This window comes from Nicotiana tabacum, chromosome 11, assembly GCF_000715075.1.
Source record: "Nicotiana tabacum cultivar K326 chromosome 11, ASM71507v2, whole genome shotgun sequence".
NCBI classification, from domain to species: domain Eukaryota; kingdom Viridiplantae; phylum Streptophyta; class Magnoliopsida; order Solanales; family Solanaceae; genus Nicotiana; species Nicotiana tabacum.
In genome coordinates, this window is record NC_134090.1 from 134,010,880 (window position 1) to 134,033,396 (window position 22,517).

The 22,517-nt window shown below is 40.9% G+C and overlaps 1 long non-coding RNA gene across 7 annotated transcripts; it reads left to right on the top strand.

Annotated features, from left to right (window-relative positions):
- Positions 1–551: 551 nt before the first annotated feature.
- Positions 552–5,504, top strand: LOC107804180 (uncharacterized). Of its 7 annotated transcripts, none has more exons than XR_012696763.1 (6): positions 552–707; positions 979–1,340; positions 2,936–3,010; positions 3,394–3,508; positions 3,751–3,893; positions 5,187–5,504. It is a non-coding gene; the product is annotated as an uncharacterized LOC107804180 (long non-coding RNA). The 7 variants fall into 7 exon arrangements; XR_012696759.1 differs by lacking the exon at positions 5,187–5,504 and adding an exon at positions 4,503–4,769; XR_012696760.1 differs by lacking the exon at positions 5,187–5,504 and having other exon boundaries at positions 979–1,378; positions 3,751–4,769.
- The last annotated feature ends 17,013 nt before the right edge of the window (positions 5,505–22,517 follow it).

The window sequence follows — 22,517 nt, forward strand, 5'->3', positions numbered from 1 at the left end:
AAAGAAACCCAAAATTAGGCTAATTATGCAATTCACGCGTTGGGCAACGACCATTTTCTGAAATGGACCGTTGCCAATGGTCAGATTTGGGCCCAAATTTTTAAAAATAAATTAATTTTTTTTTTACCGTTAAACCGGTTCGGGCCGGTTAACCGGTTTAACGACACTGTTCATATAATGGGTTGTACCGGTCCGGATAACCGGTATTTAAAATGTGAACGGTGTAACCCGTGTGTCCCTCCTAACCCAGCCCCCTTTAACCGGTCCGGTCCGATTTCGATTTTATCCTGTCTGGGCCAGTCCAGAACCGGGCTGACCCGGCCCGTTTAACACCTATACTTTGTACTATAAATATTTTTAATTCCTCGTGTTTATATCCCAATTCATATTCATATTTTTCTACTATATAGAAACGGGAGTGAGGTGGGACGAACATGACCGTACAAAAAGCATGGAAAGTTGTATATTCGAAATTATAGATTCTTTGAAGGTTAAATTCGTAATTTAGCTCCATCTCAATACGTGTACCGTCTTTCTATAAGCACGTGTAAACAATCCTTCTTGGTCATCATCGAATCCCAATTCCCATCACCTTCTTCTCCCATTATACTTTTCTTTGTTCCTCTTTCCCTCTCTCACTAAATTCTCTGCAAAGTTATTGAATCCTCTTTGTTCCAAATTAGCCTGCAGCTGTGGATCGCACCTTGGTAAGCTCTTCTTTGGTGTCTGCTTACTTTCAAGGCTTTTCCATTTGATTCTAAATTTGCTATGTTTCTTCTTGGAACTTTAGTGGTATCTATTGATTTTTTCTCCCTTTCTTTTGCATAGTTTTTGTGGGACTTTTACACACGAATATCAATGATTGTATCTGATTTGCATATGCATGTTTGAAAATAGATACGTCGATGCATTATGTTGGATATTTGATGAAATCTGGTATCTTGGGTAATTAAATCTAATTATTTTTTGAACTTTCAGTGATGTTCTGTTCTTTATCTCTTTGTTGATGGGTCAAGTGATGCTCAAATAATTGAATGTCCAATACTGTTACTGTTGTGAGGGTGAATTTCAGAGATTGATAGTACATTTTAAGTGAAGGTATGCTTATATTATGCGCTTTTCTTAGTTTATTTTTTTCTTTCATACTTAGGCAATGGTTTTTGGAAAGTAAATTCTTTTCTTCTTTTTTGAGATGAGTAAACTCTTTTCTTCTGTTTTCCATTTTCATCCTCACGAGTATTTTTGGTAGTATTCATTTTAATGGGTAACACTACTGATTTTTTTAAAATACTTTTTCTTCTTTTGCAGCTTGAACATACCTCTCATCAGCAATCCAAAATGTACACTATCTACTTCTTGGACAGTACTATTTGTATGTGTATGTACGATATATATTGTTGACGTATTGTATATGCTCTTGCATGTGTATTTCTATTGCACTATGCTACTATTTCTCAAACTTTGCATTAGCTTATATAAATTATAGCTTTTCAAAATTCTACCAAATTATAGATGTTCACCAAATTGTATAGTATTGGAACGAAATGACCACAATCTAATACTATACTGTAGATTGGAGAGTGATGTCCGGTCTATGCCTTTAGCATTTAAGATAATATATTTCTCTCAAATTTCATGTCTCTCCATTAAGTTGGTAAGCAATATTTCAGTGCAGTGGAGGCTACGCATGTTTTTTATGTTGCATTCCTTTCCTCTCTTCACCTTCTTCTTCCATTCGCTCTCTTCATCCCATCCAGCTTTGTTTTTGTTTTTTTTCATTTCGGCTGGTTCTCTATGTGTCGTTACTATAGTTTGTTATTAGTTTAGGTGTATTTTTCTTTTATGTGGTCTGAATTGTGTCGTGTTGTTTGAGTTCTGTAACTCGGCGCGTCCATAATCATTTAAGCTATCTGTTCAATCTTTGATTAGTGAGTTTGAAATATCTCAATTGAGATCATCTAATATAATGCCCTAAATTTTGTTTAAGTTCTATTTACATTGAGGGATTTTAGATTTGGTCTAAAGTTGAAACTAAGATTTTTATGGTTATATTTATCAATTGCTGATTTTAGTGGGAATTATTGATATTATTAATAAAGCTAAGCAAAATTGAGGAGTTGGAAGAGGGAAGTAACAAAAGAAGAACAACAAGAAGAAGAGAGACAAGTATAAATTTGCTTACTTAACATGGTGGATTTAGACTACAACCACGATGCAACTAAGGCGCTCGATGTTATGCCTGCAACAACTTAACAATTTTAACAATTTGATTGGTCAGTGAAATTGTAAAACAAGTGAAAAGGATACATCCCTTGAAAAGGATACATGCTCTAATGTCATATCGAATCTGCCAATGACCAAGAAATAAGAAATTCATGACGATTCCATTTAGTTAAATACAATAGTAGATGAAAAAGGTGCATAAGCTTCAGTTTTACTTTTTGTTTTAAGCTTCGTATCTCCTAAAGAATTCTTCCCAAAGATTTGATTCTAAGTTTTCAATTTCTTTTGAGGGAAACATAGTCAATTTCTGGTTCTTTGATTGTTTTTTGCGTAATACTTTGGAACTAGAGCTTTTTCTTTGAATTCATAGAAAAAACGATGTGTGGTTATACAAGTACTTAAGTCTAAGATAAATGGTTGGTTAAAGTATATTTGTATCTGTTCTTTTATATCCTATGTGTGATTCCCGTGGCTTTGATAAATGGTTGTTAACTCTTCATGTTCGAATAAAAGTTCCACCTATTTGTGTTAAGCACTAATAAACTTAATTAAAAATAGTTAATTTACTAATAAAATTAATTAGAAATAGTTAATTTTATAGTGTTAAGTATAAGAATGATTCTTCCCTTTTCCATGTTAACAATTTTCATGTACCAACAAGCCTTGAAAGCATTAAAGTGCCTCAGCCTCATGTTTGAGTTTCTATTTTCAGCAATAAAGCAGTAAGTAAGTTACAAGAGGAACAAAAGCGTAGCTTGGAGAGAAACGCATAAATCCAATCATACAGGTTCATATTTGTTTGGTTAAATGCACATATTTTGATTAATCAAGTTTGGCTTTGATAAATAAAAAATTGAGATTGATGAAATACTTGGTATATTTTTTTTATATGTATAAGTGAGAGCAGGGTGTACGAACACTGTATTAAATTATTGTACACATAGTAATCGAGATTGTACTGTGGATTTGGACCTTTGTCATTGGTGATTGAATTTATTTATCCTTTGGTGGGGATAAGCGATTCTAATTCAGTTGCAGTCATATATTTCTCTTCTTTGGGACGACCCATGTCTACTTATTTGGGACATCTGGCCTATACTTGTCCTCTATTTCCCGATCTCTTTCTTTCTTCTTACTCTATGGTTTCTGTTTCTGTTACTTTTCTCTCAGAAAAAGAGATGCTACATGCTGTTTTTGAAAAATTGGTCTGCACACACTTGTGGATCGCACCTCCAAGATTCAGGACGACTCCGATGAGCACTGATTCGGTTTTCACGGTCTTGCGGTATTGCTATTGATAATTCTTTTGAATATAGTTTTTAGATAATTTCTATTGCATGTTAGTAATCGTACCTGATTTACACATGCATTGTCTTTTTGATGTATTTTGTCTTTGTTACCAAAAATTCAAGGTATCAGAAGTAACTGTAATTTTTATGTGGACCTTGTAGCCATGGTATTTGATGATATGTCTAAGTCACCTTATTGGGAGTATATCGTTGTGTCCTCCTCCTATTTTGGCTGCAGACAGTGAAATCTCTAGGAGCCTTTGAGCAAGGAATCTTCCAGAAGAAGGCCAAATTTATCTTACTTTGATCACTCTGGGGCCATTATTCAAGACTTAAGGCCACCATTTGGTGTTATCATCGTCCACACACTTAAGCTGCAAGGTATGATTTTCAGTTACATGTTATTGATATATTCTTTTTTTGCTTTGTTTGGTAGACTGTTCTACCCTTTTTCTTTGAAATTGCAGAATAGTAAGAGTGCACGAATCATCAGGTGTGGCTTTGTCCACTACCGTTATTGGACCCATTTTTATTCTTATAAATTTAAATAATTCATTTGAGAAAACTTGAGGAGCATATTGATATGGAAAATACTTTAAAAAGTACTAATGATACAAAACTCGCATCCACCTTATTAATTTTCCTTTGGAATTCGAATTTTACAAGCTTGGACTTCTTTTGATTTCTTATGTATTACTGTTACCAATATACTTTCTATGTGAAAAATATTTCTCCCTATTTTTCATTTGAGGTGGTGTTTTTCTATGTTTTTATTATTAATATGTTCTTCGTCTTGAAGTCAGTGATTCATTTGCGTTAAGCTTCTTCCAGATTGATTTTCCAGGCTAAAATGGCAAGAATTTGCCTCCTCTCACTTAAGCATTAATGGAAAATATGGGTCCATCCATCAAATTTCTTTTACAAGTTTTTGTAATTGGGAGGTTCCTTCCATACCATCATATTTAACTTTTGGTTTGTATTTATGTACAGTGAAGGGTGGTAATAGCATAAAGAGAAGCTTAGCTAACGTAGCTGGTGACCATATGCAATATAGCCGTTCAAAGTCTCTTTGTCTTGTACATTCTGTAAATTGCCTTTTTACGTTTTCTATGTGTTATTTCAAGCTTAACGTTTTCTCATGCTCATATCTCAAGGATGTAATTGAGGTTTCTTAGAATAGTTCAATGGACTTTGTCTTTCGCTGATTCATGAGTATAACAATGATTGCTTTTAACAAATCGTGGCAACATTTGGTGACTTTTTGGTGTTTACAGAGCATTTTTTCTTTGCTGTAGTTGGAAAAATATTAATCTTTGTAGAATGGACAAAGAAAAATTGTCATTTTTGAGCTTTCAGTTGGAGTATCATATGGAGCAACTCTGCCATTTCATGTGTGAATAAAAGGAGAAAACAGTAAATCACCTATTTTTTCACTGTGAGATGGCTAAGAGATCTAGAACATGGTGGCATCATTTGGAATGACACTACTCCTAAAGTGGGTTTCTCTATTTTCAAGGGAGTAATGTTATTATCCAATTACCTTCTCCTCTTTAATTTGACATTTGGAAGTTCTAATATCTGGAGCGTGCCTCAAGTCTTATGAAATTTTAAACACCTTTATGGGTCATGGGAGACATTTTTAGAAAACTTATTTGATTTTAAATCCTATGGCAGGAAAGTTGACGTTCAATGCTGACGGAGCATGAAAGCAACTTTATAGGTGGCTTTGGTGCACTGTCTGAAAAAAAGCTTCTGATGTTTGTCAGAGAAAGAATTAAAGGAAACAGAAGTTAATAGCTTATAATCCCTTGGATATATAGTTTAACTTTGTAAGTCTTTTGATTTGCTGAATTCTGTGAATGAGTAGTGGAACTTTCATAGTGTTTAATAAGTACAGTTCACAAGAGTAAATTAGTGTTGTTCAACAATTATACTCTGAACTTCTCTTCTTATACAATAAATATTGTATGGCACACATTGGTAGCCTTATGATTTTGGGTTGTATTTCTACGGTTATGACTGCATTTAGCTGCCTTTGTTCTAATTATTTTATATCTGTTATCCCTTAAATCTTTTAAATTAAGGAAGTTGTTTACTTGGAAAACATATTAATATGGGAAATCACTAGATTAGTCACGGTTGGCTTGCCTAGCAACGGTGCTGAGCGCCATCACGCCTAAAATGAAATTGGGTCGTGACAATTCCCCTAATTCAAACAAAACAATAGTGGCATTCCCATTATAGTGAAATGACCACTTGTCTTCGTATTTTGCAGATCACTCTTTTATTGAGAAAGCAATTGTGTTTGAACTTGGCATTCTTCTTCTCGAGTTGATACTAGCTGTCACACCTCCTTTTTCCGCGCCCGCAGGGGCGCGAGGGAGTTTTTTCCAATTAAAGGACAATCGAAACGGAATTTGTTTATTTATTTCAGAGTCGCCACTTGGGAGATTTAGGGTGTCCCAAGTCACCAATTTTAATCCCGAATCGAGGAAAAGAATGACTATATATTACAGTCTGCGTACCAGAAATCCGGATAAGGAATTCTGTTAACCCGGGAGAAGGTGTTAGGCATTCCCGAGTTCCGTGGTTCTAGCACGGTCGCTCAACTGTTATATTCGGCTTGATTATCTGATTTTATACAAGTATGAACTTATGTGCAAATTTTGACTTTTAACCGCTTTATTATTTTTGTTTTTACAAGAATCTGAACATCGCTTAAAACACGTCTTTGGACTGCGTCACATGAAATGCACCCACAATCACTGTCTGAAAAAAAGCTTCTGATGTTTGTCAGAGAAAGAATTAAAGGAAACAGAAGTTAATAGCTTATAATCCCTTGGATATATAGTTTAACTTTGTAAGTCTTTTGATTTGCTGAATTCTGTGAATGAGTAGTGGAACTTTCATAGTGTTTAATAAGTACAGTTCACAAGAGTAAATTAGTGTTGTTCAACAATTATACTCTGAACTTCTCTTCTTATACAATAAATATTGTATGGCACACATTGGTAGCCTTATGATTTTGGGTTGTATTTCTACGGTTATGACTGCATTTAGCTGCCTTTGTTCTAATTATTTTATATCTGTTATCCCTTAAATCTTTTAAATTAAGGAAGTTGTTTACTTGGAAAACATATTAATATGGGAAATCACTAGATTAGTCACGGTTGGCTTGCCTAGCAACGGTGCTGAGCGCCATCACGCCTAAAATGAAATTGGGTCGTGACAATTCCCCTAATTCAAACAAAACAATAGTGGCATTCCCATTATAGTGAAATGACCACTTGTCTTCGTATTTTGCAGATCACTCTTTTATTGAGAAAGCAATTGTGTTTGAACTTGGCATTCTTCTTCTCGAGTTGATACTAGCTGTCACACCTCCTTTTTCCGCGCCCGCAGGGGCGCGAGGGAGTTTTTTCCAATTAAAGGACAATCGAAACGGAATTTGTTTATTTATTTCAGAGTCGCCACTTGGGAGATTTAGGGTGTCCCAAGTCACCAATTTTAATCCCGAATCGAGGAAAAGAATGACTATATATTACAGTCTGCGTACCAGAAATCCGGATAAGGAATTCTGTTAACCCGGGAGAAGGTGTTAGGCATTCCCGAGTTCCGTGGTTCTAGCACGGTCGCTCAACTGTTATATTCGGCTTGATTATCTGATTTTATACAAGTATGAACTTATGTGCAAATTTTGACTTTTAACCGCTTTATTATTTTTGTTTTTACAAGAATCTGAACATCGCTTAAAACACGTCTTTGGACTGCGTCACATGAAATGCACCCACAATCACTGTCTGAAAAAAAGCTTCTGATGTTTGTCAGAGAAAGAATTAAAGGAAACAGAAGTTAATAGCTTATAATCCCTTGGATATATAGTTTAACTTTGTAAGTCTTTTGATTTGCTGAATTCTGTGAATGAGTAGTGGAACTTTCATAGTGTTTAATAAGTACAGTTCACAAGAGTAAATTAGTGTTGTTCAACAATTATACTCTGAACTTCTCTTCTTATACAATAAATATTGTATGCCACACATTGGTAGCCTTATGATTTTGGGTTGTATTTCTACGGTTATGACTGCATTTAGCTGCCTTTGTTCTAATTATTTTATATCTGTTATCCCTTAAATCTTTTAAATTAAGGAAGTTGTTTACTTGGAAAACATATTAATATGGGAAATCACTAGATTAGTCACGGTTGGCTTGCCTAGCAACGGTGCTGAGCGCCATCACGCCTAAAATGAAATTGGGTCGTGACAATTCCCCTAATTCAAACAAAACAATAGTGGCATTCCCATTATAGTGAAATGACCACTTGTCTTCGTATTTTGCAGATCACTCTTTTATTGAGAAAGCAATTGTGTTTGAACTTGGCATTCTTCTTCTCGAGTTGATACTAGCTGTCACACCTCCTTTTTCCGCGCCCGCAGGGGCGCGAGGGAGTTTTTTCCAATTAAAGTACAATCGAAACGGAATTTGTTTATTTATTTCAGAGTCGCCACTTGGGAGATTTAGGGTGTCCCAAGTCACCAATTTTAATCCCGAATCGAGGAAAAGAATGACTATATATTACAGTCTGCGTACCAGAAATCCGGATAAGGAATTCTGTTAACCCGGGAGAAGGTGTTAGGCATTCCCGAGTTCCGTGGTTCTAGCACGGTCGCTCAACTGTTATATTCGGCTTGATTATCTGATTTTATACAAGTATGAACTTATGTGCAAATTTTGACTTTTAACCGCTTTATTATTTTTGTTTTTACAAGAATCTGAACATCGCTTAAAACACGTCTTTGGACTGCGTCACATGAAATGCACCCACAATCCGGAACGCATTTTATTTGATGTTTTGAGATTTGGTTTTGGGTCGCATGAAATGCACACCTAAACTTAAGCAAGTAAATTATTAAACACGCGCCTAAAGAGACTATTGCGTTATTATTTTGCGGAGGCCGTGAAATTCGCTAAACGACCCTCCTGAATTCTAAGTAATTTTAAACAAGTATTTACTGAGGGCCCCGCAATTTGTATTTTTATTCGGCGAGGCTCATCTCATCCTTATTTTTTAAAATGAATTTGCAACGTCATGGACACGCATCTCGAACCACGTCACAATCAATGTACCCGTGATTAGAAACACATTTCGATTCCGTTGAGATTTGGATTTGGGTCACATCAATGTGCACCCGAGTTTACGAAGGTAAGATTTATTAAGGCGCGTCCTAAAGAGTCTAACGTATTGTTATTTTAGGAAGGTTGTGAGATTTGCTAAACAACCCGTCCTGGAAACTAAATGCTTCACTAATATACATTTAACAAGGGCCCCGCATCTGCGTTTTGTTTATTTTTATCGAGGCTCATCTCGTTGTTATTTTTAAAGGATATCCTATAGCAACTACGTTTCTCGTCGTGTTTGTCTCTATCAATTGAAAGCAGTAAATAGCCTTAGTTGATTATAAAACCGGATTTAAAGTGCTATTACAGAATAATAAAACGTGACTGCACTTATGGACAACTAGTCGCAAATTATGGGCCCAAACCTAGCTCATGCGAGATGGCAGACTTGGGCCCTGTTTTTCCGATACAGGCCTAGCTGATTTTTCGATTTGGGCCCGGCCTTCCTGAGGTTGAGGCCTAGAACTGATTCTTTGTTCTTTATCAATTTATATGTGACAAACTAGCAAAAGGGGAAAGAACTTTAACTCATGTGGATAGTTTTCCTATTTTGGCCTACATTATAGAATATACTACACCATCAGACTAAGTCTAAAATACAACTTATTACACTGGGAATGTTTTTCACCTAACAGCATACATACATGACTATCATTCATTAACCTACATTGATATACTGAGCATGTAGGCTACTTCTATTATACAAACGAAAATGTAACTATTTTATGACATTTAATGTAACAGTTCATGTATACATAAAAAACAATCTGCAGGTCCTCTCTTTTGCATTCATGCTCAAACTCTCAGTTACATTGGTGGTATCAATTGTGTACCTGGTAAGGAAAGGAAAGGAAGAAGGAGAGTGATCAGTTGAGTAGTGTGCAGTAATCACAGCATCAACAGATACACAGCAACAGCACAACAACAAACCAACAACCAAGATTGTTTTCCACAGTCCACGAACAACCAACAATGATTCCCAGAATAAATAAACCAGCAAATAGTCGAGTGCCAAACCAATAATTCCAGACGAAGAGTAATGATACACCAGAAGTAAAAGAAGTTCAATGCAGCAAATAACAACAGTTCAGCAACCAACAAACAGCTCAGTCAATGCAGATGACAGAACTTGGCCAAGGCAGCTTGACCAATATGAATTCTTATTCAACTTTCAGATGGTGTTTGGTTATAATCTATTTGGAAACTAACTTATGTTTTTCAGCTTTCTTTAAACTCAGTAAACCTTCCTTCAGACTAAAAGTTTCAGCTTTAAGACTAAAAATTCCAGCCTTTTGTTTTCTCTTTTTCTGAAGACTAAAAATCCCCCCTGTTTTAGTTCTCGAATGGCCTATTTATAAGCCAAAGTGACCAAGTGCAGCTAAGCTGCCCCTCATGCTGCAACTTGCAGCCTGCCCATACCCTGTTAAAGCCCATGCCTAAGCATCTTTTGGTGCCAGCCCCTTTGTTCCCCACGCCTGGTTTTAGTTTAATCCAGAATTATGGGCTCATTTTATTTATTCATTTTAAGCCCCATACCCTTGTGTCTTGTTTCCCATTAGTATTAGTTTAATCTTTAATTATTACCCTACTTGTCAGCTTCATTTAAACTAATCTTTCTGTCCTTTTTGACACCCCAGAACACCCCTGCTTAACCTTGATTATTACTGCCCTGCCTATTGCAGCGTCAGGGCAGTTTTGAACTGATGAAAGTTCGAATTCAAGGCTTCCTGGGCTGAACCTTTTCAGTCATTTTTACAATGCAAACAAACCATTTTAAACCATGCTGGGGCATTCAGTTAGTGGCAACGTTCAATTAGTCATGCAACATTATTAGCTCGTTTGATTCATTAGTTATAGAAAACTAATCGACGACATTTATCGAGTCGACTATACTAATTATAACAGGTAATAATCAGTCGTTCAAATAAACAACACATACGGGGACCTAAAGGGCTTCGGACAACTTGGTCAGTCACTAGGAACCTATATAAGTTATTCATGCGACGACTATATTAATCGGACATGCTTATCATAGGATGCATTCAAATCATACACAAAAACCATCGACCAAATAAAAGGTCTTTACAGAGATGAAAGAAATCCGAATGAAAAATAACAACATAACAACCAAACACAACGGAATATACTGACAACTTAATTAAAACTAAAACGAAAGAAAAGAAAACTTACCCAAAAAGGTTTGAAATCAAAACGACCCAAATTCTGATTCAACTTCGAACTCTTGAGGCCGAACAAACTTTAATCAGGGTGTTCTCACATGAGAACACCTTGATTAAGGTCTTTTAGACCTCAAACCCTTGTCCAGACCGGCCGGATTCCCCAGGTGCATGTGTTCTAAGGTCTGGATTTCCATATCTGATTTTTAGGAAGTTGTGGGTAGATTCGGACCAAACCAAGCTTGGTTTGGTCACGAGGAAGGTCAGGGGAATGTCTGGTATGAAGATGGGGTGGTTTGGCATAGGTCCGGGTTCGACTCAAATCTTCAAACGAAGATTCGAGACGAGGGAAGGTGATTCGAGGCAAGAGGGTAACAGATCCATGTTCAGGAGAGTGAGGGGGTCTTAGGGTGTTCAGGAGGTGGTCACCGGCGTTCGTGCCGCCGACTTTAATGGCGAGGGAGACGAGGGCGGCTAGGGTTTCTAATGGGAGGTCCGGGTTCGACTTGGGGACGAAGGGGTGGGGTGTTGGTATAGGGGGCGTGGGTGTAAGGGAAGGTTTATATATGGTCTATGGGATTGGATCTGAGCCGTTAGATCAGATGATCTCAACGGCTTGGATCTGAGGGTGAGAACTGAGACGGGGTCGTTTGGTAGTTAAACGGGGTCGTTTGGTTTAAGTGAGGGGTTGGGTCAGATTTGGGTCGGGTTTGAACCTGGGTTATTGAAAGTGATCCTGGACCGTTGGATTGGATTGATTGGAACGGCTGAGATGGATCGGCCTGAAACGATGTCGTTTCAGGAGATGCCTGGGCAGCCGGATTTGGACTGGGCCTGAGTGCTGGTTGGGCCTGTTATTTTGTTTAATTTTTGGCCCAAACCGATTTCCTTCACTTTTGTTTTCTAATTTCATTTTTATTTTAAAACAAAAAATAAAAATAAAAATAATAAATAACGAAATTAAAACTAAACAACAATGCAACATTTTAACACAATTACGACAAAAATTATTTAAGTAAGTTAAAAACCTAGAACAAACGATGCACACATATATATCTATTTTTTTGAATTTTCTTTTACTGACCGAATTATGGTTTAATCATCCTGACATACATATTTTGTTTGTTAACGATTAAATGCAAAAATGGACAGATCCACAAATGACTAACAACACATGTCACGAAAACTCAAACATTGTACAGCGAAACCATTTGTTACTATTTTTATTTTCTTTTGGAGCGATTGCTCGTAAAGCAAAAATCACGTGCTTACAGCTGCCCCTCTTTGCACGAAGACACGAAGGGTTTTCGCGCAAAGATAAGCGAGCGATTTTTGCCCGTCCGAATACTCCGTGTGAAGCATTTTTTGAAAAAGATTTGACCGAACCTTTGCTTCAGAGGTTTCCTACATATCCTGGGCTGAAACAGGAATCAGGTCAATGTAGTTCGGGAAATTTTGGTAGCTGGGACTACCGTGTGACTGTATTGCTTGCTGCTGTTGTGCGCTGTCGCATGCTGCTGTAGGATGCTACTGCTCAACCGATCTCCCTGTTACATTGCTCTAAAAGGAAAAACAAGAAGTTAAGCTAGAGTATGAGATCTCATCCATCTCCAACTTGTTCTTGTTGTCTCGCTTTCTTGTCGGCTAACGCTTTCTTCTGACGCCTTTATTTTGTGAACTTGGAGATGATGCTGACCCTTCACCTTTTCTGAATGTCAGTTCTCATCACTTTGCTTGATTTGCTGGGAACATGGCTTTCCTCCTTAAATCTTTCAATGGTTTCTTCAGCGGTATGACTTTTCATCAGAATCGTCATGTTGGGCATGTCATAGCGTTCTCAAACTGCTTCTTCTGAGACGTGTTCCTTCTTCCTTTTGAATGTGCGCTTGCTTTTGCAGCCTTCTGCTTCTTAGTGCTGGGGATTTTATTGTTTCCTGCTTGGGGATCTCTGTTGTAACCTTCCGTCTTCAGGTGGGGCTACTGATTCCAAACTCTAGAGCTAAAATGTATTCCCGCATTATACTGGTGGGCGACCTAGAACTTAAAATGCATTCCCGCATTATACTGGTGGGTGACCTAGAACTTAAAATGGATTCCCGCATTATACTGGTGGGCGACCTAGAACTTAAAAGTATTCCCGCATTATACTGGTGGGCGACCTAGAACTTAAAAGTATTCCCGCATTATACTGGTGGGCGACCTAGAACTTAAAATGTATTCCCGCATTATACTGGTGGGCGACCTAGAACTTAAAATGTATTCCCGCATTATACTGGTGGGCGACCTAGAACTTAAAATGTATTCCCGCATTATACTGGTGGGCGACCTAGAACTTAAAAGTATTCCCGCATTATACTGGTGGGCGACCTAGAACTTAAAATGTATTCCCGCATTATACTGGTGGGCGACCTAGAACTTAAAATGTATTCCCGCATTATACTGGTGGGCGACCTAGAACTTAAAATGTATTCCCGCATTATACTGGTGGGCGACCTAGAACTTAAAAGTATTCCCGCATTATACTGGTGGGCGACCTAGAACTTAAAATGTATTCCCGCATTATACTGGTGGGCGACCTAGAACTTAAAATGTATTCCCGCATTATACTGGTGGGCGACCTAGAACTTAAAATGTATTCCCGCATTATACTGGTGGGCGACCTAGAACTTAAAATGTATTCCCGCATTATACTGGTGGGCGACCTAGAACTTAAAATGTATTCCCGCATTATACTGGTGGGCGACCTAGAACTTAAAATGTATTCCCGCATTATACTGGTGGGCGACCTAGAACTTAAAAGTATTCCCGCATTATACTGGTGGGCGACCTAGAACTTAAAATGTATTCCCGCATTATACTGGTGGGCGACCTAGAACTTAAAATGTATTCCCGCATTATACTGGTGGGCGACCTAGAACTTAAAATGTATTCCCGCATTATACTGGTGGGCGACCTAGAACTTAAAAGTATTCCCGCATTATACTGGTGGGCGACCTAGAACTTAAAATGTATTCCCGCATTATACTGGTGGGCGACCTAGAACTTAAAATGTATTCCCGCATTATACTGGTGGGCGACCTAGAACTTAAAATGTATTCCCGCATTATACTGGTGGGCGACCTAGAACTTAAAATGTATTCCCGCATTATACTGGTGGGCGACCTAGAACTTAAAAGTATTCCCGCATTATACTGGTGGACGACCTAGAACTTAAAATGTATTGAAATTGCTTCTCCGTTTTTTCGAGAAAATTTTCGACAATCGGCAGAAAATTTTCTGCCCCGGTTTTTGGTGACTTCCATGGCGTTGCATCTTGCTGCCATCATCAATTCTTTGCTCTCCTGCAATAGACAAAAGGATTTAGTCAGTTTTAATCGTGGTGGTAGAGGGTGCCTTTCTGGCGAGCCATTTTTCTCTCTTCCCCTTTTCTTGCTCTTTGTCCCCATAATTGGTTGGCGGGCAAAGTTGCATGTTGGGGGTCTCTAGCCTGCTGGGGATTGGTTTTCAATTTATCCCCTTTTCTGCTTTCTCTTTAAACACATGATGTGGGAGTCTGCTTCTAACTCCCGAAACCACTCCCTTTTGGAGCTTACTTCTTCCAAAATTTCCGGGCACAATCACTGCATTGCCTGGGACCGGCCCTTAAGACTGTTTGTATTATCCTGCATTGGGATGAATTCCCCTTCGATTTCTGGTAGTAAACTTTGAAAAATCCTTTCAAGACGCATTTTAGGAAAAGAAATAAAGATATGGAAAAGAGAAAAACTTTCTGAACCAATATTTTGTGGGAGGAGACAATCCAAAGAACTTATCTGGAGGACACAACTGGTCCCCGTGATCATGGCGTGCACCATAGATTCCGACCCAGTCTATTTGTATCAATTGATCTGCTCGATGGTTTGACTTGCTGGGGATGATAAAGGAGTGTTCATTTCGTTTCGAATGTGGTAGCTTTGTTGATCTGTCTTGTCGCCTCATAGTGCCCTTTGAGGGGTTTTCACTAATGAGACTCTCTCTTTTCTCTCATCTCCCGGCGCCTTATGGTGCCTGTGAAGGTTTTCACCAATAAGACTCTCTCATTTCATATCCCTCATCTTACATCGCCTCTCGGTGCCTGTGAAGGCTTTCACCGATAAGACTCTCTCATTTTATTTCTTTCGAGAATTCGGGGTGTTGTAGATACGACCCTCTCTTCCGGGGATTCTTTTGACTATCAACTCATTCCCAGTCTTACGATCCTCTTCTTTGCTGGGGATCAGTGTATTATTCTCGGCCTTATTTGCCGGATTTGGCATCTCTCGAACATTGATCGGGAGGTCTTTTGGATGTTGATGTTGGTTTTGGTGTGGGATTGAAGAAAGGCTACAAAAATGAAAACAATTTGAAGGGTGATGTGCTACAACTTTTGGAATCAAACCTTTGTTGGAACTTAAAACATAACCTCTGCCCCAGTTTTCTTGCTTGGGGAATTTATTTTTTGTGCTTATGTTGAGCTATGTGCGTTACGCACATTGTGCCTATTATGCACACTATGTACATTATGCATCCTATATTTGCTATGATGCATACTATGACCGAGCCGTGAGGCGCCTACGTATCCTCTTTGAGGAATCAGGTCAAACGTAGTTCCCACGGTTTTGTATTTCTTGTGATTTTATCTTCTTCTTTTTTTCTTTTCCTTTTCTTCTTTTTTCTTTTCTTTTCTTTTCTCTTTTTTTTCATGTCTTTTCCATTAGTGACTCCAAAAGAGGGGTATGAAAGAATAACTTAAGGCTCAAAAGGGGGAAGCAAGGGTTAAACAGTGTTTGGGTAGAAGAAAGAATTGCCTCCGTCATCTCATCATTCAACAAATGCCAAATACAAACAAATAGACCAAAAATAGCCATAATTAAAGAAGTTACGCATAATATCTCTTGACTGCATCTGAATTGATAGCCCTGTCGATACATCTACCTTCGACATCTGTTAAACACAAAGCACCGTTGGACAATACTCTGGTCACGATATAAGGCCCTTGCCAATTTGGGGCGAATTTGCCTTTTGCCTCGACCTGATGCGGGAGGATCTTCTTTAATACCAACTGCCCTACTTCAAATTTCCTAGGGCGCACCTTCTTATTATACGCTCTTGCCATTCTCTTCTGGTACAGCTGACCATGGCACACTGCTGCCAATCTTTTCTCATCTATCAGGCTTAACTGTTCCAATCGAGCTTTGACCCATTCATCGTCATCAATCCCGGCTTCAGCGACAATTCGGAGGGACGGAATTTCGACCTCTGCTGGTATCACGGCCTCAGTTCCATACACCAACAAATAAGGAGTTGTGCCTATGGAAGTCCGGACGGTAGTGCGGTAACCCAACAAGTCAAAGGGTAATTTCTCGTGCCATTGTCTGGACCCTTCCACCATTTTTCGCAGTATCTTCTTGATATTCTTATTGGCTGCTTCGACTGCTCCATTTGCCTTAGGACGATATGGGGTGGAATTGCGGTGTGTAATCTTGAATTGTTGGCATACCTCTCTCATCAAGCTGCTATTAAGATTCGCACCGTTATCCGTGATGATCACTTTTGGGATCCCAAATCTGCAGATGATATGGGAGTGAACAAAGTCCACCACTGCCTTCTTGGTTACTGATTTGAAGGTTTTAGCCTCAACCCATTTGGTGAAGTAATCAATGGTCACTAGAATGAACCTATGACCGTTGGACGCTGCTGGCTCGATGGGCCCAATGACATCCATGCCCCATGCTACAAACGGCCAGGGTGCTGACATCGTATGTAACTCTGTTGGCGGAGAATGAATCAAGTCTCCATGTATCTGGCACTGATGGCATTTCCTCACGAAAGTGATACAGTCGTGTTCCATGGTGAGCCAATAACACCCTGTTCGAAGGATTTTTCTTGCCAATACATATCCACTCATGTGTGGCCCACAAACTCCAGCATGTACTTCTGCCATAACCGTTGTTGCCTGCCTGGCATCTATGCATCTCAACAATCCCAGATCCGGGGTTCTTTTGTACAATATTCCCCCACTGAGGAAGAAACCATTCGACAACCGCCGGAGGGCTCTTTTTTGGTCTCCAGAGGCATGTTCTGGATATATCCCCATCCTGAGGTATTCCTTGATATCATGAAACCAGGGTTCACCATCTGCTTCTTCTTCTATGGCATTGCAGTAGGCGTGCTGATCACGGACCTGGATGTGTAGAGGATCAACATACATTTTGTCAGGGTGGTGCAGCATTGATGCCAAGGTGGCCAAGGCATCCGCAACCTCATTGTGAACTCTCGGGATGTGTTTGAACTTCACCGATCGAAATTGCTTGCTCAGATCATGCAAGCATTGTCGGTATGGTATGAGCTTTAGATCTCGTGTTTCCCATTCACCCTGAATTTGATGTACCAAGAGGTCCGAGTCTCCCAAGACCAAGACGTCTTGGACATCCATGTCAGCAGCCAAGCGCAGACCCAGAATGCAAGCCTCATATTCGGCCATATTGTTGGTGCAATAGAAGCGTAGTTGAGCCGTAACAGGATAATGCCGTCCTGTTTCAGAAATGAGTACTGCTCCTATTCCAACCCCTTTTGCGTTTGCAGCTCCATCGAAGAAAAGCTTCCAACCCGGTTCCTCAGGTAATTCCAAATCAGTCATATGCATCACCTCTTCGTCAGGAAAATACGTTCTTAAGGGCTCGTATTTTTCATCAACAGGATTCTCTACCAAATGGTCTGCCAGTGCCTGGGCTTTCATGGCCGTCCTCGTTACGTAGATGATATCAAATTCTGTGAGCAGAATTTGCCACTTTGCCAACCTTCCCGTGGGCATAGGTTTCTGAAAGATGTACTTCAATGGGTCCAAACGGGATATGAGATAAGTGGTATATGAAGACAGGTAGTGCTTCAACTTCTGAGCTACCCAAGTTAGGGCACAACATGTTTTCTTGAGTTGGGTGTACTTGACCTCATGTACTGTGAATTTCTTGCTAAGATAGTAGACGGCCTGCTCCTTCCTTCCCGTGTCATCATGTTGCCCCAGTACACAACCAAATGAATTTTCCAGGACCGTTAGATAAAGAATCAAAGGCTTCCCTCGCTTAGGCGGGACCAATACGGGTGGATTAGACAGATATCCTTTGATTTGGTCGAAAGCCTCCTGACACTCTGCCGTCCAACCTACCGCAGCATCCTTTCTCAGCAGCCGAAATATGGGCTCACAAGTTGCTGTGAGTTGAGCGATGAACCTGCTGATGTAATTGAGTCTACCCAGCAAACTCATTACCTCTGTTTTGTTCCTTGGCGGTGGCAAATCTCGGATGGATTCAATTTTGGATGGGTCTAACTCAATCCCCCGTCGACTGACGATGAATCCTAGCAACTTTCCCGATGGAACCCCGAATGCGCATTTGGCCGGGTTAAGCTTGATATCATACCTCCGGAGTCTTTGGAAAAATCTCCTTAGGTCTGCTACATGGTCCTCCTGACGCCAAGATTTGATGATCACGTCATCGACGTACACCTCTATTTCTTTGTGTATCATGTCATGAAACACAGCAGTCATTGCTCGCATGTACGTCGCCCCGGCGTTCTTCTACCCGAACGGCATTACCCGATAGCAGTAGGTTCCCCATGGCGTAATAAACGCTGTCTTCTCAGCATCCTCTTCGTCCATTAGGATCTGATGATAACCTGCATAGCAATCCACAAAGGATCCGATCTCGCGCCCTGCGCAATTGTCGATCAAGATATGAATGTTGGGTAGCGGAAAATTGTCCTTGGGACTTGCTTTGTTGAGGTTGCGGTAGTCAACGCACACCCTGATTTTTCCATCCTTCTTTGGGACTGGTACCACATTGGCCAACCACTCGGGATACCGAGTGACCCGAATGACCTTCGATTGCAATTGCTTAATCACTTCTTCTTTGATCTTCACGCTCATTTCTGTTTTAAATTTCCTTAGTTTTTGCTTGACCGGAGGATATGCCGGGTCAGTGGGCAATTTGTGAACCACTAAATTGGTGCTTAGTCCAGGCATATCATCATATGACCAGGCAAAAATATCTTTGAATTCCCTGAGAGTTTTGATCAATTCCGTTCTGACATTCGGCTCAATGTGGATGCTAATTTTGGTCTCTTGGACGTTATCAGCGTCTCCTAGATTTACAGCCTCGGTGTCATTTAGGTTAGGCTTAGGTTTCTCTTCAAATTGGCACAGTTCTCTGTTTATTTCTTCGAAGGCTTCACCTTCGTCACATTCAGATTCATCGTCACAAACGACCTTTTGCATCATTGAGTCGGTTTCAGATTGATTTATTAGACTAGGTCGAAGATCCGCTGTGCACGCCATGTCATTAGAACCAGTAAAAAGAGAACTGTTCATAAAGAAAAAGAACAAAACAAAAATTAAAATGAGACAAAAGAAAAGAACTTTATTGAATTTGCGGGATAAAAGGGTTCACACTTTTACAAAAACGAAAGTAACATTTGGATCACACCCTTGAATAATCCGATCAAACAAACAAACAAAACATTAATCAAAGCCTACTACCAAGACTCCCCTCGGACAGGAAGAGGAGTAACCGTCCAATTGTTGGTCTTGGCCTCAGGCCCCACAAATTGTATCTCTGCTCTGCTGGAACCTTCTCCAGTTTCCACCATACCGACATCCGCGAATGGCCTCTCAAAACTCTGATTCAGGTCTTCATTTATACCGATCAAAGGTCCTCGAATCTTTGGGATCGTTGATCCCTTGGCACTTGCTTTAACAAAAGACCTTGAGAGGCGTGGCACTGGTTTAGGCAGAAACCAGACCCTCTTCCTCATTTTTCGCGCTTGCTTTCTGTCTGCTGCGGTTGGTTTGAACCCCAACCCGAAAGTTTCCAGATTCTTAGGAAGGGAGACAGGTTGGACTATCCCTTGCAGTTCAACTCCCAAGCCTCTTCCCGGCACAAATCCATTGCCCAGCATTTCTGAGACCATCATGACCGTTGCGGCAGCTACCCTAGGGTGTGGGATGATTTCTCCTTCAGAAATTTTGTTGGCCGACCCTGTATTGAAAATCTGGTAGACCCAAGGACCTTTGTCATCAGTGGTCTCTATGAAAGGCACAATGGTTCCACCCATGGTGCATGTTGTATCCTCGCCGTGCAACACGACCTCTTGTCTTTCCCACTCGAACTTCACTGTCTGATGTAGGGTGGAAGGCACCGCTTTAGCTGCATGAATCCAGGGTCGTCCTAACAGCAAGTTGTAAGATACCGTGGCGTCCAACACCTGGAATTCCATGGTAAACAGGACCGGACCAATGGTCAATTCAAGTACAACATCCCCCACAGTGGCGGTTCCGTTTCCGTCAAACCCCCGGACACAGATGCTATTCTCCCGGATTCTTCCACGGTCAATCTTTAACTGGTCCAGGGTGGATAATGGACAAATATTGGCGCTTGAGCCGTTATCCACCAATACTCGAGTTACCACCGAGTCTTCACATTTGACAGCTAGGTATAGAGCTTTGTTATGCTCCGTACCTTCCACCGGCAGGTCATCATCTGAGAATGTTACCCTGTTCACCTCGAAAATCTTGCTGGCAATGGTTTCCAGGTGGTTTACAGAAATTTCACTGGGTACGTGAGCCTCGTTCAATATCTTCAACAGGGCCCGACGATGTTCCTCAGAATGGAGGAGTAATGACAATAGTGAGATCTGGGCCGGTGTTTTTCTCAGCTGCTCAACCACAGAATAGTCTTGTACCTTCATCTTCCTCAGGAATTCTTCAGCCTCTTCTTCAGACAACTGGCTTCTTGGTTGCCACTGGGTTGGTTTTTCTTAGCTCCACCGGAGCAAAACATCGACCTGATCGAGTCAGCCCTTGCGCTTCACAACTGACTTCTTCCACCTGTTTTCCTTGATACGTCACCACTGCCTTTTCATATTTCCAAGGCACAGCCTTGCTGTCAATCATCGGTAGTTGGACCACAGGCTTTATGGTCACCCGTTCTCTACATACCCCTTTCAACACGGCTGCCGGTGTGGGCAGGATCCCTGGTATTACCAACTTGCTTGGCTCGGGTTTGCTTGCTATGACAGACGGGCTCTTCCCCAATATCACTACCGGCTTGACGCCTTCACCCTGCGACTGTACACTCGTTCCTCCACTGGTTAAGACTTCTTTCGGGGCGGCTTGGATCATCATCACTGTTTGTGAGGGTTTTCTTAATTCTCCTCCCTCACACACCAACTCAATCATGTGAGTTTTGTGGTACGCTGGCAGTGGGTTTTGGTTGATGTTAGGGGCCTCCGGTGTCTGGACCTCGATCTTATTGGTGTCAATAAGATCCTGTATGGCATGCCTTAACTTCCAACACTTCTCGGTATCGTGCCCGAGCATCCCTGAACAGTATTCACAACTGATTGAACGATCCAAATTCTGAGGCGGGGGATTTGATTCCCGAGTATGGACAGGACTAACCAAACCCAATTGCCGCAGCTTGTGGAACACAGCGGTGTAGGTTTCTCCCAGTTCTGTGAAGGTTCTTTGCTTCCGCAACCTGTCGTTCCTAGCATCTGGATTTCCCCGGAAACCTGCCCCTGAAGGGTTTCTATATGCCCTTGGCGGAGGGTAGGTGTTTTGTGGTGGTGCATATATGTTCTGGGGAGCCGGTGCGCGCCATTGTGGGTGAACCGGAGGCTGAGTGTATACCTGGTCTTGGTGTACGGAACAATGTGGTTCTCGAGGTGGATAGAAATTTTGTGGTGGGTTGTATGGGTAGTTTGACCTGTGAGGCCTGGGTTGGTTGTAGTGCGGCCTGCCAGCCCTGGACCAACTGCCTGCCTCGATCGTGGCAACCTCTTCTTTCTTTCTTCTCAGCGCACCTCCCGTGCCGCTTTGAATAGCCTGGGTTGTGGCCTTAAGCGCCGAATAGTTCAAGATCTTGTCCGACCTCAAACCTTCTTCTATCATGACCCCTATCTTGACCACCTCGTTGAAAGATTTTCCAACCGTTGTCACCAAGTGACCAAAGTAGGTTGGATCCAATATCTGCAAAAAATAGTCCACCATCTCTCCCTCTCTCATGGGAGGATCGACTCTAGCTGCTTGTTCTCTCCAGCGGAACCCGAACTCGCGAAAACTTTCCCCGGGTTTCTTCCCAGTTCTCAATAACGTGAGACGGTCAGGGACTATCTCCAGATTGTATTGAAAATGACCTGCAAAAGCCTGCGCCAGGTCATCCCACGTGTACCACCTGCTGAAATCCTGCCTGGTATACCATTCCAGTGCAGATCCGCTCAGACTTTGGCCGAAATAAGCTATCAAAAGCTCATCCTTGCCTCCTGCCCCTCTCATTTTGCTACAGAATCCCCGCAAATGTGCCATGGGATCACCGTGCCCTTCATATAAATCAAACTTGGGCATCTTGAACCCAGCCGGGAGTTGGACATCTGGGAAAGGGCACAGATCTTTGTATGCCACGCTGACTTGATTGCCCAGCCCGTGTAAGTTCCTGAAGGATTGCTCCAGGCTTTTGAACTTTCTCAACACTTCATCCTGTTCAGGGGCCTTAACCGGCTTCTCAACCTCTGCCGGTACTTCCAAATGGGGATTGTAAGCCTGTGGTTCGGGTGCATGGAATGTAGGCTCAGGGGGATAGTA